Source organism: Lathyrus oleraceus, chromosome 3 (assembly GCF_024323335.1).
Source record: "Lathyrus oleraceus cultivar Zhongwan6 chromosome 3, CAAS_Psat_ZW6_1.0, whole genome shotgun sequence".
In the NCBI taxonomy this organism is placed as follows: Eukaryota; Viridiplantae; Streptophyta; class Magnoliopsida; order Fabales; family Fabaceae; genus Lathyrus; species Lathyrus oleraceus.
In genome coordinates this window covers 213,941,321-213,961,387 of record NC_066581.1, presented here as the reverse complement: position 1 = coordinate 213,961,387, position 20,067 = coordinate 213,941,321, and the positions used below count along the sequence as shown (strand labels likewise).

The 20,067-nt window shown below is 35.0% G+C and overlaps 2 pseudogenes; both read right to left on the bottom strand.

The window, feature by feature from the left end:
• Nucleotides 1–4,087: 4,087 nt before the first annotated feature.
• Nucleotides 4,088–15,907, bottom strand: LOC127126402 (polynucleotide 3'-phosphatase ZDP-like; annotated as a pseudogene).
• Nucleotides 15,908–19,636: 3,729 nt separating this feature from the next.
• LOC127133795 (uncharacterized) lies at nt 19,637–19,736 on the bottom strand (annotated as a pseudogene).
• Nucleotides 19,737–20,067: the final 331 nt, after the last annotated feature.

Sequence of the window (20,067 nt, the reverse complement as noted above, 5' to 3'; positions counted from 1 at the left end):
GAACCATCAGAAACAAAGACAAGCAACAAGCAAAAAAATCCTAAGTGCTTAAGGGTTTGGGAGGAGGAGGCATTCTCTGAAGCAGTTGAGTCAGGAGGTTCTGGATGTTGGCGTTGACTGTGTCCTGTTGATCCAATCTGGCTCGGACTTCCTTCTGCTCTTTTTGAAGCTCCTCAAGGGTTCTGAGAACCAGAGGGGCAAAAGTGGAGGACTCCCCCTGAGTCAGAGTAGTCTGTTCTTCAGCGGCTTTAGCTTCAGCTTCGGCAGCAGCCTTTGCTTCAGCTTCAGCAGCAGCAGCAGCATCAGCTAGAGCTTTGGCTTCAGCTTCCCGTACCCTTTGAAGTTCTTCTTGTCTTGCTCTTTCTTCTTCTATCCTTCTGGCTTCTTCTTCAGCTTCTCTGGCCAAGCGCTCCTGTAGTCTTGCCTTAGCGTCTCTGATGAAGTCGTTTCTGACTTGCTCAGAGATGTGCTTCAGTTTAAAAGCTTTAGATGTCATCCAGCCAATGACTCTGTTCCAGTGTGTCCTAACAGAGTCAGGATCATCATTGATACCAGAGTTGATGGTCAGAGACTTGACCTTTTCAACTGATGCTCCTGCAAATAGCATAATTGCTTCCTCTAGGTCAGAGACTTGACCTTTTCTTGAGTTCCAAGCAACTAGTGTACCACCTAGCATAAACACATAGCCATCTGTGGACTTTCTATCTTCAGCATCACTACACCAACTTGAGTCAGTGTGACCCACTAGTTTGCACTCTTTTCTTTCATTAGTTATAGGAAACAAAATACCATAATTGCGAGTTTATTTCAGATACCTTAGTATCCTCTTCGTCGCTGCTATATGTGATACATTTGGCTTCTACATGAATTTATCCACCATACTTACATTGTATGCTAGATCAGGTCTTGTGTGACAAAGGTATCTTAATGACCCAATAAGTCTTATGTATTATATTGGTTCAACATCATCTTCTTCTGAGTCTTTCGACAGTTGCAGTCTTGGTTCAGCACGTGTCGAAGTCGAATTGCAGGCTTCCATCTCAAATCTTTTGAGTATTTCGCATGTATATTTTCTTTGATGCATCATCGAGCATCTATTACTCTTGTAGAATTTAATTCCAAGGAAGTATGAAATGTTACCCAGATTAGACATTTCGAACTCCTTGTTAAGATTAGCTTTGAAGTCTTTGATCTCTTTCTTGTAGCTACCTGTTACCAACAAGTCATTAGCATAGAGACATAGTCTAAGCAATTAATTATTGCTTCTTATTACATATACTTCATGCTCAGCTTTACACTTCACAAATTCCTTCTCTCTTAAGAAACTATATATCTTCTTATTCCAATCTCTTAGAGCTTGTTTAAATTAATGCATGGCTTTATGCAGCCTGTATACCTTGTTTTCTTCTCCTTGTTTCACAAACCCAATTGGTTGTGTAACATAAACTTCTTCATCTAATGGGTCATTCAGGAATTCACATTTCACATCCATCTGACACATATGTCATTTGTTCATGCTTGTTAGACTAACAACCAACCTTATTGTTTCGATCCTAGCAACATGTGCAAAAACCTTGTCGAAGTCGATCCATTCTTTTTGAAGAAATTTCGCCTCAAATTTTGCCTTGTGTCGAGTGACTTCTCCTTTGGTATTTAAATTCACCTTATATAGCCACTTCACGTTGATTGCCTTCCTTCCTTGAGGCAATTTGACAAATGACCAAGTGTTGTAGACTTTGATGGACTTTAGTTCCTCATTTATTTCTTTCATCCACTTTGAATCTCACAGTGCCTCAATTGCATTGACTGGTTTGACATTTTCATAGAAAGCATAGAGTACCATCTCACCTTCATCATCTACCATATCATCTGATGCAATCGCACATTCTTGCAACCTTGCAGGCATGTGTCTTGTTCTTTGAGGTCTGTTTGTCCTTGTTTGACCTCTGACTTCTTCTTATAAAACTTCTCTTTCGACTTCACTTGTCAATTCTTCACATAAGATTCTCACTTACTCATTCTTTACATTTTCAGTCCAATCCCATTCCTTAAGAACATCTATTATCAGGTCCCTATGATCACTACTTGCTAGTTCACTGGGTCGAACAACTTGTATCCATCAGTCGAATGATATCCTATTAGGATCATTTGACTCGATTTGTCGTCAAGTTTTCTTTTCAATTGATTAGGCACGTGTCTATGTGCTATAGATTCAAACACTTTTAGATGACTTAAGATACGCTTGACACCATACCAACATTCTTCTGGCGTGATTCCTTTTAGCCTTTTCGTTGGACATTTGTTCAGAATATATGTTGAAGTCGACAAAGTATCTGTTACCCCCAAAAGAATCCACTTGTAGATGACCACATACATCAAAGTATATGATTTCAAGAATTGCCTTCGACTTGCTTCTTAAAACTTTTTTGAAGTTGTTCTTATATTACTTTGCTTACACACATTCCTCACATACTTCATTTTGAATTTCAATTTCCACTAACCCTAAAACCATATTTCTTCTTTTCAGATCTCTGATGTCTTTGAAGTTGAGATAGTCAAGTCTATAGTGTCATATCCATCTATCCCTGCTAGCTGCAGTTGCAAGGCACTTGTGCTCCATCACATTAAGTTCAAACTTAAAGGTTCTATTCTCATATATGAGATCCTTAAAGGTTCTATCCTCATTCGCAAGATCCCAAAGATCTTGATTGTAGAAAACAATCTTCATCTGCTTGTAATAATTCTTGTAATTCGATTCTTCAGAATTATGAGACTCGCCATAAAATACACATTCAAATTATTCATTGCTCTATGCTTCCCAAGAATCACACAGTCGGTGCTCTAGATACTAGATGTTTGAATTAAAATAAATTCCTTATGGGGAATTACACAAAATCTATGGAGAATTCCGAATCAATTTTGATAAACAAAAATCAATTTTTCTGATTTATTACTCATCTTGTTTTTCACTCTTCACTCAAGTGAATCAACCAACATTGGTTGCAAGATGATTCTAATACACAATTGATAATGAAAGAAGAAGAAAAGGATGAATTGGAGAAGAAAGGAAACTAGGGTTTCAACGAGAAAGGGGAAGAAGAAGAGTTGTGAATTCTGCAGAGAAACTTCTCAGCTTCCAAACTGAAATTTTATTCTACTTTTCTCTATGCAACCGCATTACAATCAATGATAGGGTAACTCCCTATTTATAGGCTGAGATTGTTTGCACACCGAATAATCTCCAACTAACCTAACTAACTCAACTAAAACAAACAAATAAAACTAAGTCAAAACTATGTCGAGATACACTTCTTCGACATTTCGACAACTCCATGTTTCTGTCGAGCAACATGTTTCGACATAAGGAATTACATTCTCAACAATTATGAGATAGAACAAATGTCAGAAGATCCTTTAAGATGCGATCTATCAATTATGTTCCCCCTAGTTAATATAATCATGTGTCCTTATAGAGTAAGTTCATTTTAGATCATGTTGGATTAGAAACTTCATATGGATAAATGGAGAAGTGACACCATCGACCTGGCATCAGAAGAATGACGTGGGCTTTTTGTCGTAATGATTTCTGGTGGACCTACACCGGGTCAAATCCAAACCAGTTGGTCATTGGCCTAGACTGAAAAAATTGGTCTGTAGTGGTCATTGAAAAAATTAAGGTTAAAGAAGGAAATGATAAGGAAGTTTACAAGAAGGTTGAACATGGTGGTATCAACGGCGTCAATATTAAAGTATATCACTTTGTTCAACAAGTTGGAGAAGATAGTGAAATTTATCCTAATTATATTAGTAGTATGAAAGAGAGAAAGATGAGTCGCAAAGAGAAGAGAGTTGCATAAAAGGATAAGTGATCTTGCGCATAAGTTAAAAATGATGACATTTTTTATGAAAAAAGGATTCTTGTAAACACAAGCATTTGAAACGCAATCATACTTAATAATGTACTAGAGAGTGTTCATGTTAAAGCTGAGGAGTACAATACTGATTTCACAAAGACATGATAAAAGGCCAAAAATAAAATATGATATAGATGCAAGCAATGATGGTAAACAATAAAATAAACACAGCCTAAAACAAATTATGACATATAATTGATGAAGCAATTCAGCCAGAAATATTGAAATTGAAGCGCAACAAAGAAAAATACATTGTGACAAGTTTTCCAACAACACTAGGTTAATAAATTAGTCTTCTACATCTAGACAAAAGCTGTGGTAATGTCACTTCGAAACAAAGCTAGCCCCTTCTATGAACCAAGGACCAAATTAGAAGCTCATGCGGCAAAGTAATCTTCAGGGAGATGAAATTTCAAACCATTAGCCTGCAACCATTGGAAATAACTAAATGAATTAAATAAAAACCTGCAAAAGCTAAAACCAGGTAGTTTCCAATCAATCGGTAAAATTAAAATAAAAATATTTATGACATCAAAGTTCAGATGTTTTGTCTTGTCATGATAAATTGGATTCTTAATAATGATGGTAGACTGATTATGACAACACGTTTATAGAAACCGAATTGAGGAGTTCAATTTCATGAAACACTCTTTTTAACCATATTCTCTCACAAAGACCTTGAGACAGCTCTAAATTCATCTTCTGATGAATTAGGGACATAGCATGGCATCATATTCTGTTTCTATTGATTGAATGATGATTACACTGAATTGGATTTATTTATAGATCTTTTTTCGTGACCGGCTAAATCAGGTTAAGTCTAGAACTGTCTCACACGTGTCTGTCAATTTGTTAGAGTTGTTTTAATTGTTTCTAACTGTCAGATGTCAATTTGTTAGAGTTGTTTTAATTGTTTCCAACTGTCAGATAGTTAGTTACAGTTTGTCACAGGGTTATGCTATAGTGTACATTAATCAATAATAATCACAACTGATGAAAGATACAACCATAAACCTAAACAACAATCACAGAGAGATAGATAGAAAGAGAGGCACTCAAACTTCGCATGATGAATCATGCCGTGATCATCAGTGTTATCGATTGCAGATGCATCTATAGCGGAAAGCAAAACGTTCCCATTTTATGCCCCGCCATATCTGCCACAAAAGGCCATGGCACAGCCATCCTCCACAAATTGGCCATGATGGTCGTCACAAAAATTCGCCATAGCTGATATTTGACAATGTTGTTATTCGTTTAACAATAATTACGACTTACTGATAAAAACTAACTATTTCTTAAATGGTGTTCAATTCATAAGTTATTTCGTTGTTGCTAAAATAGTTTAATTACCTCTGCAAATTTAATATCAGCGTCACCATGATCTTTTTTTCTTCCGGCTGCATCACCGACATAAAATGATCTACAGCACAGAAAATGTATTTTTAACATTTACAACCCTTTGTGAATAAAATCTCATGTTATTCTAAGTAAAATTTAAGAAAGGAATCCAAAATAAAGCATCAATTGAGCAATCAAATATAAGAAAACCTAACTGATTCATATCGATGGTAATGCCAGAGTTGAAGTGTTTCTCCATAAGTTGCCACATTCCTGGTTTTGGTTTTCGAAAAGGATCGGCTTCTTTCGTTCCAGCCTTGCCTGATTTACCTGTCCCACAAGCTATAAAAACCTGCATAGATAAATTTTGGTTACTCGGGTCAGTTCAAACACAGCTTCTAACTGACTCGGCTGGCAATAATAACTAATCCTTGGTACTTAATGATGCTGCTCTAATATAAGCTACATTTGTACTACCAACAAATTTACCTGAATTGGGACCTTCACTTTCTCAATAAACTGATTTAGACGTCCAATTTTTGAGTCCACAGCTTTTTGTCTTTGATTCTTCCAACGTTCAATATTGGATTCATTGGTGAAAATTACCTGCAGTAGACAATAAGCACCACAGTAGAGAGCACACTACACTGTAAGTTTCACACAGGCAGCACCATTAAATAAGAAAAAGTATTTCAGTTGAATGGGACAGAATTACAATTGCAAATTGTTAGTAGGCCTCCAGTTAATAAAGCTAATGTAAGGCGCAGAGGCCAAATGGGCCAGCCATGGTGGATGGCGGTCCATGGTGGAGAGACAAAATCCGGCCATGCTGGCTGCTCTGTGGCATCATCATAGCAGATATTTGCTAATGTGCCCAGCCCAAAAAACTTCATTGCTATCCGGACAGCCGATTTTGTAGGGATGAGTTAGGCTCAACCACAATTCTTGAGATGGTATTGGAGCCTATGCGATTTTGTAGGGATGAGTTAGGCTCAACCACAATTCGTGAGATGGTATCGGAGCCTATCCAACATCACTTGTTAGACTTCCCACATCGTCCACGCTTCGGCCTAATCTTACAAGCCGGTTTTGTAGAGATGAGTTAGTCTCAACCATACATTCTGAGACAGCATTCTAGAATCATGTTGTAGTCGAATAATAGGAAATAGAAGGGTATCGGGTTGTTTGGAAGGGGGTCTGGACGGTTGGGAGAAGTGGCAGGCTCTCTAACTCCTGTTTATGTGTAACTTAAATTAGTAACTACCTATCCTAAATTATCTGCATTCTGTCCCAGTGAAACAAGTCGTTTTCTGGGTATTTTCAGCAATAAATATGTCTTTAAACCAGTCATTTCTATTAACATATAGACCAGTTCTAAGATGCATTTCTATGTTCAGTCAAAAATCTATTATAAGCTCTCTTTTACAGATAAAAGGGACACACCAGTTTGTAGCCATTGTTGTATAAGCTTTGCAGCTTATCAGGAATTACAGGATACATGAGAGACCAAGCATTAGGACCTGTTCTGAAAGAAAAATATAATTTTCTCAAAAATCAGAAACTTTGTGCATAATAGTAATAATAATAATAATAATAATATATCGATTCTAAGAACTTATCAGTGCAAGCGCTACTTAACCTCACCGGAAGCCTTTAACACTACCATTTACATCCAAACAAATAGCATTTAATTTAATAATCAGAAAGGCATGACTTCAGATGTAGACATACATATTCACAGCAGTTTTCGCAAGACACCCGTCAAAATCAAATGCAGCGATTTTACTTGAATCTTGCAAACCATCATCCTGCAAATTATCAAAGCATAGAACAAGGGGGAACATGTAAACCATAAATAGAAGTATGCATTTTTTGGATATTCCTTGAAATTTTTAACTGAATAGCTTGCACCCTTTCAGTACAACCATGCTGGGGGAAAACACACACACGCACGCACCAAGGCTACTACTCTCAGATTCTCACCCGTTCAAGAAAAATGACTGTTTGGAACGCCTTCCATTTAGGCAAAAGGGTAGCATCCTGGATCAATAAATAATTTCATTGAAAGTGAAGTAAAATGTGTAAGGACTGATCAGTAAGGTTAACAAAATTATTAGCTTAAAAATGTGATAAGCTTTCATTATCAAAAATCAAAGCTGTCAAGGAAAAACCTCACCTTGTATGTACTCTTGACATCAGAAACTGAAAAGGTGATATTAACCCCAGAATTAACATCAGACGTGGATAACTGCAAGCAATAAATATGAATAAAAAGCATTAGGCACAAAAGAGAATTGCCAATACGCCAATTTGAAGGAGAAAATAGAAGTTTGAAAATAACATAACCAACAATACACGGATACTGGTTTAACTGTTTACATCTTTCCCAGATGGATTCGACTCATTTTAGTCTCTTATGGTCACAGACATTGTTACATTAGTATCTAAATGTATCGGAACTAAAACAAATCCTTCAAATGGAGTTACATCCGTCAAGTTAATCACTACTATCAGTCAAGCTACTTAACATCATTGGTAGTGAAGATATGGCCCGTTAAGTACTAACGTAATATATTGGCTCCCACATGTCTTGCCATATGTCATCTGAATCACCATGAACCAAAATGTTTTTTCCTTCTCATTCTCTTCCTTTCACTCTGGCCTCTTTCTCCTCATCACCACTGTCACACACACCCTATTCCTCTGTCTTACCTTGTTGGGTACGGCTATAATGGTAGGAAGTTATGTGAAAGAGGATAATAGTGGTTTCAATAGAAGTTATTAGAAGTTATTAAGTAAGTTATCTAATGGTAAAATTGGTAGAAAAATAGACTACACTAAAACCAAGTTTTCCCTTTATATATTGTTATAGAAAAATTTTAAAAATTTCCTTATCAGGGTGCAGAAACAACCCACCTATCTCTCCCCAAAGATAGACAATATGTAATTCAAAAAACTCTTTGATAGAGCATGTGCTTACTTTTCTTTTCTTTGAGACACTTTCCTCAGTATCTTGCTTTTCATTTTGTATATCCTCCATTGCTTCACAAGCCTACCAGAAGAGAAAAGAAGTGTAACGTATAACCAAATGCTCATTAGTGCAAGCAATAATCATGAAGAACAAAGAGAAAAAGATCATCAGAAAAACAAAGGACATGTACCAACATTGCTTCCAGATACATACATGGTTGCGAATATCAATCAATACTTCCAAATGACCTTACATTAATATCAACTAGTGTCCAAACGGGCACGTGAAAAGGGTATATTTGAAAGAAAAAAATGCTACACCTAAAATATTCACACTACTTTATTCGAATTTAAGAACAACAACAACATATAGCAATTAATCAGCCATTGTTCTCAAGCTTGTAGAATAGTTTAGGGTTTGAGAAGAAAAAATAAATTACAAACAATTTAGGGTTTGAGAAAGAGACTTACCAAGGTGTGGTTATGGAAGGTTACAAAATTGAATGCCTTCTGATTGAAAAACTCAGGTCTATTGTTGGAAGCTGAGAGAAAGATGCCCTAAAATGAGAAACGCAAAAGAGATACAAATCAGAAACAATATATTGTTGACAGAGAGAAATACGTGAGCACCGCCGGTACAGTGAGAAGGAAGCGTTTGTTTCGCTGCCGGTATAGTGAGAAGAAAGGGTTTGTTATGCCGCCGAGAGTGAGAAGGTAGGGTTAGTGTCGCAGAGAGAGAAGAAACTGGTTTTTTTTTGTGGCTCTATTTTTGTGATATGAAGAAGAAAAAAAAGGAATACTTTATGACTTTATGTTTTCGCATAAAAGAGAGGGAACCAATTTTTTTTAAATCAGGTTAACCAACTTAAATAATATTCACTAGAAAATGTGCTTAATGTGTCCTAACTTTTCAATTTTTTAAATCAAGTGGATAGCATCTGATTTAAAATGTATCATTTAAAAAGTGTTTTTTTTAACCGGTGAACATTGCTTCCACATATATACATGGTTGAGAATATCAATTAATACTTTCAAATGAACTTACACTAATATCAACTAGTGTCCAAACGGACACGTGAAAATGGTATATTTGAAAGAAAAAAAAACTACACCAAATTCATATTTTGCCTTTATATATATATGTTGCGAATATCAACCAATACTTTCAAATTCTAAAGGTAAAATTAGTAGAAAAATATACTACACCAAAATCAAATTTTCCCTTTATATATTGTTATAGAAAAATTTTAAAAATATCCTTATCAGGGTGCAAAAACAACCCACCTATCTCTCCCCAAAGATAGACAATATGTATTCAAAAAACTCTTTGATAGATTATGTGCTTACTTTTATTTTCTTTGAGCCACTTTCCTCAGTATCTTGCTTTTCATTTTGTATATCTTCCGTTGCTTCACACGCCTACCAGAAGAGAAAAGAAGTGTAACATATAACCAAATGCTCATTAGTGCAAGCAATAATCATGAAGAACAAAGAGAAAAAGATCATCAGAAACCCAAAGGACATGTACCAACATTGATTCCAGATACATACATGATTGCGAATATCAATCAATACTTTCAAATGAACTTATATTAATATCAACTAGTGTCCAAACGGGTACGTGAAAAGGGTATATTTGAAAGAAAAAAAAGTTACACCAAATTCATGTTTTGCCTTTATATATATATATATATATATATATATATATATATATATATATATATATATATATATATATATAATATATATATATATATATATATATATATATTTGGAAGAGAGAGAAAAAAGATACACCAAATTCATGTTTTGCCTTTATATATATATACTAACGTCCAGATGGGCACTCGCGTGCCCGTCTATCCGCTTTCTCAAATACTTATGCGCATAAAATATAAATCGTATTATATTTTTATTTATTTTAATTTTTAATTTTAATTATTTATAAAATACTTAAAGATAATAATGTAAAAAATAATAAACTGTTGTATAACCGTCGTTTGTGGGAAAGAGAAGTTAAAATATAAAATAAAATTAAAAAGGGTGTATTTGGAAGAAGAAAAAAAAGCTACACCAAATTTATGTTTTCCCTTTATATATATTAGTATAGATATTAGTATAGATGAACACTTTCAAATGATTACAAAAATTAACTTTCAAACACATTTCCTTTTCAACATTAATATCAATAAAGACTTACATAATTACAAAAATACCCGATCATTTAAATATCATGAGCATCAATATTGTTACTTGAATAATAATATTATTATTGTGCTGAAAATGGAGCTCGCACCTTTTCAGACTTGTCCTGTCCAGCAAATAACTTCGTGAGAGCTTCCTGGTCACCACTCTGGAAACAAAAAAAAACCACATAAACAAACACTCGAGAAAAGAAAGGAAGCGGAAGCACAATGTTTGAAAGGAACACACCTTCAGGGAAGAAAAGCCAATAATGGTCTTAGGATCAGAGTTAGAGGAGGATATAGGGAAGCAACTGAAGTGGTGCCATTTAGTAATGTCCAAGTGTCTCGCCATGTGCCTTGAGACCAATATCAGTCTTAGGGTTTTGGATTGTATGGGTTCATAGCATTTCTTGCACATAGAACGGTTCGACTTCGCATACTCCGCGACAACCTTGGACGGCGCCATCGACAAGTTTTGAAATGAGAGAGAACAAGCGTTCACAGAAATGGCGAAAATAGGACGAGAGGCAATCAACAAGAAGACTTTGGGAGTTTGCAGCATGAAAAATGAAATGATAATTTAGTAGCTTCCTATAAATAAAAGTGTTAAAACTTCTACAGGATCAACTTGTATTGTTGTACACAATAATTTTCTACAAATTATAGTAAAATAAACTAGGGTTTTATAGAGGATCAACTTGTATGGATATATAGAACATAACAAACCACACACTCACTATATGTAAATTGAGAAAAACCCTAAAACGAAACGTAGTAAAACAATATATGTAAGCATTTTCAGAGATAAGAGCGTAAAAAATTGTATCTTTGTAATGTTGTTTGAGTTGAGCGATACCTTGGATACTTAAATGAACGAGTTTCAAAAATTTCTAGAACGCGCACACGAAATAGCTGAAGGATGTGAGGTGAAGAAGAATGAGTTAGGCACCTATGGAGTCTGATGGCAGTGATGGAGGGAGAAGAGGATGGAAGATATTTTTTGAAGGTGAAGAATAATTATAATAAATTAATGGAATCAACCGAGAAAAAAACACACAAAAGAAAGAGTAACACATAAGAAAATGAATAATTTTGAAATACTAAAATAAAATTGAAGATATTTTAGTAAATACAATACTTTTTTAAATATCAAAGTTTAAATTCTTCATTCGATTAAGAGGATTTGGAAGAAAAAAAAGTGTTTCTGGGGGAGTTTTGCAGTATCAGTCCATCCATACAAATCTACCCCAGCAAAAAATAATAGAAAATAGAGCATACAACTTTGAAGATGACAATGTCATTAGAGACATGTCCAAGTATCCAAATAGGTCAAAGCTGAAATAGGTGAATATTAACAAATCCTCAACATGTAATTCACGTCTTAAAAATTAGGTAGAACATAGCATGCCTCTACCACCTTATCCGTTTCTTCAATCGGAGAAGTCCAAGCAGTAAAATCTGAAGAATTAGTTGTTACAATGTTCCACAATTGATCTTCTTCAGCAGATAAGGCAACTACTAAACATGAACTAAATGAATACGGAGAAATCATAATTTAGTTGAACAGCCGCATGGTTGTGTATAATTAATAACTAAGTGTTAAAATAAGATGTATGGAGATAAGACGCCTATTTAGGCATTGAATAAACATGATAGAAGACAGCCTAAAGTTGATGGAGTATTGAATTAGAATATGTGATCACCAGATTACAAACCAGTTATAATAACCTTTATGCCGTGGTAAACCACCAAAAACTCAATCAAATTTAAATGTATGAACTTATTTATACATTAGTTAAAGCTATCTATTGTATCAATGGTTGAGAACCAAGTTGAAATACAACTTATGGCCTGGAAATTATTCAAAGTCCCATGAAATATAAGTGAATTGAAGTAGCATTATATATCTTTTCTCAAAGTCCAAATCTGGTTGCTAAAAACGACCATTTAAGCCTTAAACGCCATGAAAAATAAAACTTCTTACACCATGAGCGATTGAAGTTTTTCGTATTCTCGTGTGTGTGTGTGTGTGTATATATATATATATATATATATATATATATATATATATATATATGTGTGTGTGTGTGTGTGTGTGTGTGTGTGTGTGTGTGTGTGTGTGTGTGTGTGTGTGTGTGTGTGTGTGAAAATTCATTAGTTCTCGACATTGATATGCAACTTGCACTGAAAAAAGATAACGTGGGACACTAATTATCAAAATAGCCTACATGAACTATTTCCTAATTACTCACTACATTCATTTTTAAGTGTCAATTTCTTTAAAAAAAATTATTCCTTTTTAATTGCATTTTTGTCAAAATTATCCCTAAGTAGTAATTATTACAGTAATAAATAAGTAAGAGTATTATAGTTAAAAGAAGAATTATTGTTTGAAAAGTAACAATAATGATGGACGTATGTATAAAAAGTCAAAAAGAAAAAAAGACACTTAAAAAAGAAGGGAGGGAGTAATAAACCACTTTAAAAAGAAGGTCAGGAATCAGGATAGCTTCGCTTTAGTCAAAGGCAATGGTGTATACATACCATAAGCATCTATAAGTTGTTTCTCATCAGTTGAACCTTCAACATTCTCTAGTGCATTTCCATTTTCAAGTCCAGTTGTATCAACCCCGCCATTTAAAGACGAATGTTCACCAGAAACCATAGTAGACTCTGTAGCTTCCATTCCAACCACACCGGAGGCATCATTGGCGTCAGGCACTCCAATAGCTTGCTTAGACTCATTGACATCACTAAATTGAGCTTGTTGAATTATAGAATTCAGACCCCCAACAACATACACATTCCCATCACCCGAAATTAAAATGCAATAGAATCAACTAAATTCCCTAGGGTTTCAGACGATAGACCCTAATCATAAATGGAGGAGAAATCGAAATACCTGGTGGAGAAAACTGTTATGTTGCAGAGAAGAGGAAGGTTTTTAGGGTTATTCTTTTTGTTTAGCGAAGACGAAAATGAAAGACTGTTTGGCGATTACGATTTCTGGTGATATATCGAGAATTGGAATTTGCGAAGTAGGGCACCGAGCGTGAGGTTCTACTGTTAATATATCAATGTTGTGTGTTGGCGTCCTCATGGTACGTCAAGCTACTGCCTAGATCTGACACCGTTGGTGATGGATAATGATGCGATTTGAACAGCTGATTACGGTTCGGATTATTTTTGTGTGTTTTCTTTTTCCACTTATTGAGACTTTTTCGAAATTCTCACAATTGAGAGACATTTGCACCTTGAATTCTAAAATCTAAGATCTTTGGTTTTAGTAATCACTGGCGTCCAAACTGACACTTCCATTTTTTTAATAAATATACGTGAAAATATATACGATATTATTTTATTTAATGTTAATTTTAATTGGAAGTTATATAAGAAGTTAATAGTAGAAAGTTACGTGAAAGAAGATAATAGTGGTTTCAATAGAAGTTATTATGTAAGTTATCTAAGGGTAAAATTGGTAGAAAAATATACTACACCAAAACCAAATTTTCCCTTTGTATATTTTTATAGATTATTTTCTAGAATCACTAAGAACCCCACACGACAACTTTTTTTCCTTCCAAATTTATTAGCTTTTTTTTTCAATTTCCATGTTTTATGGGAAAGGAAAAAAGACGATTTATAAATGTGAGGGACTTTTGTGAGATTTAAGCAATGGTTGTTAGTTTCTTATTTTTTGCCCAACTTTATTAGAACATGTGCATTAGATTTAGGTATAAAAAATGGGAACTGGTTGGGGTTGCAATGTTGGGAATTAGGCATTGAGTTGTCTTGGGTATTTTGATGTTATTGTGCAAAATGCTGGACTGCTAAGTTGAGTTAGTCTTACTATGATATCCGTAAGACTCAGTAAATCAATGTAGGAGGAATAGGGGAGATATAGGAGAGTAAACACTGGTTTTAGGTGAAGAAAGAGGCAAGAGAGAGTGGATAATGAGGGTTGAGAGAAAAAGGTTGAACAAAGTTTATTTTGGTCTCTCTTGACTTCAGTTTGGTCTTTGACTCTTTGCTAACAGAGATGACATATAGCTAGACATCTGAGAGTCTACACGACAGTGAACATGCTACATCAGAACTTCAAATGACATTACATGGGAAAATGGTATGGGATTGTGTGACAAACAAGAGTCAACTTCAGGGATTTCTTTTCAATTTTGTTGCAACTATGGGATTAATATGACAGTGCATGCCATTTCTAGGGACCCAAATAAATGTTTGCTCTCAAATCATTGTTTCCAGTATTTGTAAGATCTTCAGATAGGAAATATGTGTTAAAATTTTAAAAATATCATTATCATGGTGCAGAAACAACCCACCTATCTCTCCCCAAAGATAGACAATATGTAATTCAAAAAACTCTTTGATAGAGCACCTGCTTACTTTTAGTTTCTTTGAGCCATCTTCCTCGGTATCTTGCTTTTTATTTTGTATATCTTTTGTTGCTTCACAAGCCTACCAGAAGAGAAAAGAAGTGAAACATATAACCAAATGCTCATTAGTGCAAGCAATAATCATGAAGAACAAAGAGAAAAAGATTATCAGAAAACCAAAGGACATGTACCAACATTGCTTCCAGATACATACATGGTTGCGAATATCAATTAATACTTTCAAATGAACTTACATTAATATCAACTAGTGTCCAGACGGGAACGGGAAAAGGGTATATTTGAAAGAAAAAAAGTTACACCAAATTCATGTTTTGCCATATATATATATATATATATATATATATATATATATATATATATATATATATATATATATATATATATATATTGCGAATATCAACCAATACTTTCAAATGAACTTACATTAATATCAACTAGTGTCCGGACGGGCACGTGAAAAGGGTATATTTGAAAGGAAAAAAAGTTGCATCAAATTCATGTTTTGCCTTTATATATATATATATATATATATATATAGGTATTAGTATAGATGAAGACTTTCAAATGATTACAAAAATTAACTTCCAAACACACTTCCTTTTCAACATTAATATCAATGAAGACTTTCACAATTACAAAAATACCCGATCATTTAAATATCATGAGCATCCATATTGTTACTTGAATAATAATATTATTATTGTGCTGAAAATGAAGCTCTCACCTCTTCAGACTTGTCTTGTCCAACAAATAACTTCGTGAGAGCTTCCTGGTCACCGCTCTGGATACAAACAAACAAAAACCACATAAACAAACACTCGAGAAAAGAAAGGAAGCTGGAGCACAATGTTTGAAAGGAACACACCTTCAGGGAGGAAAAGCTAGTAATGGTCTTAGGATCAGAGTTAGAGGAGGATATAGGGAAACAACCGAAGGGGTGCCATTTAGTAATGTCCAAGCGTCTCGCCATGTGCCTTGAGACCAATCCCAGTCTTAGGGTTTTGGATTGTATGGGTTCAGAGCATTTCTTGCATGTAGAACGGTTCGACTTTGCATACTCCGCGACAACCTTGGACGGTGCCATTGACAAGTTTTGAAATGAGAGAGAACAAGCGTTCACAAAAATGGAGAAAATAGGACGAAAGGAAATCAACAAGAAGACTTTGGGAGTTTGCAGCATGAAAAATGAAATGATAATTTAGTAGTTTCCTATAAATAAAAGTGTTAAAACTTCTACATGATCAACTTGTACTGTTGTACACAATAATTTTCTACAAATTATAGTAAAATAAACTAGGATTTTATTGAGGATCAACTTGTATGGATATATAGAACATAACAAACTACACACTCACTATATGTAAATTGAGAAAAAACCTAAAACGAAACGTAGTAAATCAATATATGTAAGCATTTTCATAGATAAGAGGGTAAAAAACTGTATCTTTGTAAATATGTTTGAGTTGAGCGATACCTTGGATACTTGAATGAACGAGTTTCAGAAATTTCTGGAACGCGCACACGAAATAGCTGAAGGATGTGAGATGAAGAAGAATGAGTTTGGCGTCTATGGAGTCTGATGGCAGTGTTGGAGGGAGAAGATGAGGGGTGTGTCTTTGGAAGACAATATGATTCCCATGTTGAGGTTATGGAAAGAGAGAAAGGATTTGCTTACTATTGAGCGGGAAAGGTATTTTTGTCTTTCCCTTAGGCTATGTTTGGATACGTTACATTGAACGGAGCGGAATGGAACAAAATCGAGTGGAATAGAGCGTAGCGTAACGAAATAAAATAAATATGTCATTCCATTGTTTGGGTATTTTATAACGGAATAGAGCAATTTTCTCATTCCGTCCAAATCGGAAGGTATAAAAGTGATGGAATGGGATGGAATGCATTTCATCATGTTCGAATCCATTCCATCCATTTTTAATTAAATCAAAGAATGGAATATAAGTTTATATCATTTCATTTTGCTCCATTCCGTCATGTTCCATCAATCCAAACATAGCCTTAGACTTTTTTTGGATTGATGGAACATAACAGAGCGGAATGGAATATGACGGAGCGGAATGGAATATAGATCTCATTCACTTATGTGTTTATTTTATTATAAATGTCTCATTCCATCACCTACACCCCAAATTGAATTGGAACAAACAAGTAGAGATTTGAATGAAATGCATGTTCCATTCCATTCCATCTATTATTCGCAAATCCAAACAATAGAATCTCATTAATTACCACTTCACTCTGTTTCATTCAATTTTATACCATAAATCCAAACATACCCTTAGGTTTTATTTGGATAGATGGAATTAGATGAAGTGGAGTGGAATGAGATAGAATTAAATGATATTTATTGTTTGAATCATTTAAACGGAGTGGTATGATAACACGAAATTATATCACATTTTAAGACTTAATTCAATTAGATTATATTATCATTTACTTTAGTTTATCTCATTTTATCAGATATTATGCAGTATTTCCTTGCTATTTATGTCAGGTATCCATTTTGAAGCAAAAGTGAAAAAGGGAAGAAAAGGAGGTGTAAAAAGGAATAAAAAGGAAACAAATATCAAAGACCAAGCCCAGCCCAAAGAAAGCGCACGTTGTGCCTGTGACGGGCGTCACAAGGGTTGTGACGAGCGTCACACTAGAAGCACCACTGTGACGAGCGTCACACATGGTGTGACGAGCGTCACACCATTCCACTAGCTTTTTGGCGCAAGTCACGCCCTCAGAAAGACTTGAAGAGGAACGTTGAGAAGTTGGTCTCCTATATCCACGCCGCGCATGTAGCCACGTTGAAGAATGGGAGAAACGGAATGCAGTTATCAACACTATTATAAATAGCCATCTCACAAACCTAAAACGGGACCAGTTTTTTTTCACGCTCACATTGCCGAAGCTCTGCCAAATTTTCTTTTCACGCCTTTTGCTTATTTTTCTTTTCCAGCATTGTTTATTTTATTTATTTCTTTTGCAAGCTTTACATTCTTTTTCCCTTGCAAATTTACCTTTCCAGTTTTAGCTTTTAGATATTTTTCGCATAATAGTTTCTACATCGGAAACTATTGTGCAACTTTATACTGGATTTAACCTTACGTTATATTCCAGTTTTATTTCCTTGATTTAATTTACTGTTTAATTGAAGAATCCAAGAACAAATCCTACCGGCTTGTGGTGGAGTGTTCAAGACCATTGTATTACGCATTCAGGTTCTTTAATTGTTATTTAATTTTTAATGTTTTATTTTATTATTTATCTATATTATCTGCCTGGAATGAGTCTGTTTATGCATGATATAAATTCTTATTTATTTAGCATGTCTGGCTAATTTGCCTAGGTATCGGTATGTAAAGTAAGCAGAATAAGGGATCAAGACTGAGTCGGTCTACCTAAACTTAAAATCAAAATCAATCTTTTTACGGTCTCAACTTACAGGTTTAATAACAAGATTTTTTACAAAAGTAAAAGACATAAAGAAGTTAAAATCAATAGAGCGAGAGTTTGAGATTTTAACTGGACAGTGTAAGTTAGGCATTAATTCTAGATCAGGGCGAGAGCAAGTTTTAGAGTTAATTAAATTCTGACCTTTTCCAAAAAGTATTTTTAAAGATTGAATGTGAGGACGAGAGTTAAGCATTTGGATTTAATTATATAACCTAAGTCAACAGAGCGAGAGTTTGAGATAAGGGTGTTTAAAACGGTCAGTATTTTCTTAAAAAGAGTTTCTGCAACTTTATTGTTTTCAAAATATGGTTTTTGACTTAATTATAAGTGACAGCAACATTAATATAAAATCATGGTTTATTCAACAGAGCGAGAGTTTGAGATAGAACCTTTAACCAATAAAGTTAACCGAAACGATTCATTTTAAAACCAAGAAACCGACAAAGACTTGATTCCCTAGTTTTGACGAACTACATACCGATATCCGTCTTATTAATATTTAATCTAGATATTAGTTTAGCTCTTAGTTTTTCCCAAACAATCAAACATTTTCACCTTAGATTTACGTAGTAACCTTAGATAACGGTATATCGATTCATAAGTCCCTGTGGGATCGATATCTTTTAAAACTACGCGATAGAACTGTGCACTTGCAGTTTGTATCCCATTCTCGACTCACCCAGTCGAGCGATCAAGTTTTTGGCGCCGTTGCCGGGGACTTTTATTCAATCGATATCGTAACTCTTCCGTTACGCTGTAGAGACTAAGGTTTCTTTTTCTTCTATTTTCTTTCTTTCGTTGATTTGTATGCCACGCACTCGCTCTCAAGGCGAACCGCTCTATTTACGAATCAACGATATCGAACTATATCTCCGAGTCTTACGACGAATTCGGGAATATCGTGCTGAAAACAATCTCCCTCCTATAAACCTTCCTGATTTCAAAAACATTTTTCCTTCTTTAACCGAGATGGCAGAACCAGCTCGTGCTCTTAGAGATTACGCCGCTCCATCGCAAGATGAACCGCATTCAAGTATTGCTCCGCCCGCAATCGAAGCAAACAACTTTGAACTTAAACCTTCGTTGTTGCAGGCTGTGCAACAGAACCAATTCTCTGGAAATCTTACCGAAGATCCAAACCTTCATTTATCCGTATTTGTCCAATACGCTGATACTGTTAAAGCTAATGGTGTCACTTCAGAGGCAATTCGACTTCGTCTTTTTCCTTTCTCATTAAGAGATAGCGCTAGAAGATGGCTTCAATCTCTTCCTTCAAACTCAGTCACCACATGGAACGAGTTGAAGAAAGTTTTTCTTGCCCGATATTTTCCACCAAGCAAAACAGCTATGTTAAGAGCCCAGATAAACGGATTTAAACAGAAAGACAACGAGTCTCTTTTCGAAGCATGGGAAAGATACAAAGACATGATGAGACTTTGCCCACACCATGGTTTGGAAGACTGGTTAGTAATTCACACATTTTATAATGGTCTCTTATACAATACAAGGTTAACAATAGACGCCGCTGCAGGTGGTGCACTAATGAACAAACCTTACGCTGATGCTTACCAGCTTATCGAGAGCATGGCCCAAAACCACTATCAGTGGGGAACCGAACGAACGAATGTGGAAAAACCTCAACCGAAAACTGGCATGTACGAGATAAGTAACCTTGATCACGTCAATGCAAAAGTGGATGCTTTGGTCCAGAAAATTGAAAGTTTAAACGTATCACCTCCAGCCGCCGTGGTTGCTATAACTCAGAATTGCGAGGTCTGTGGAATC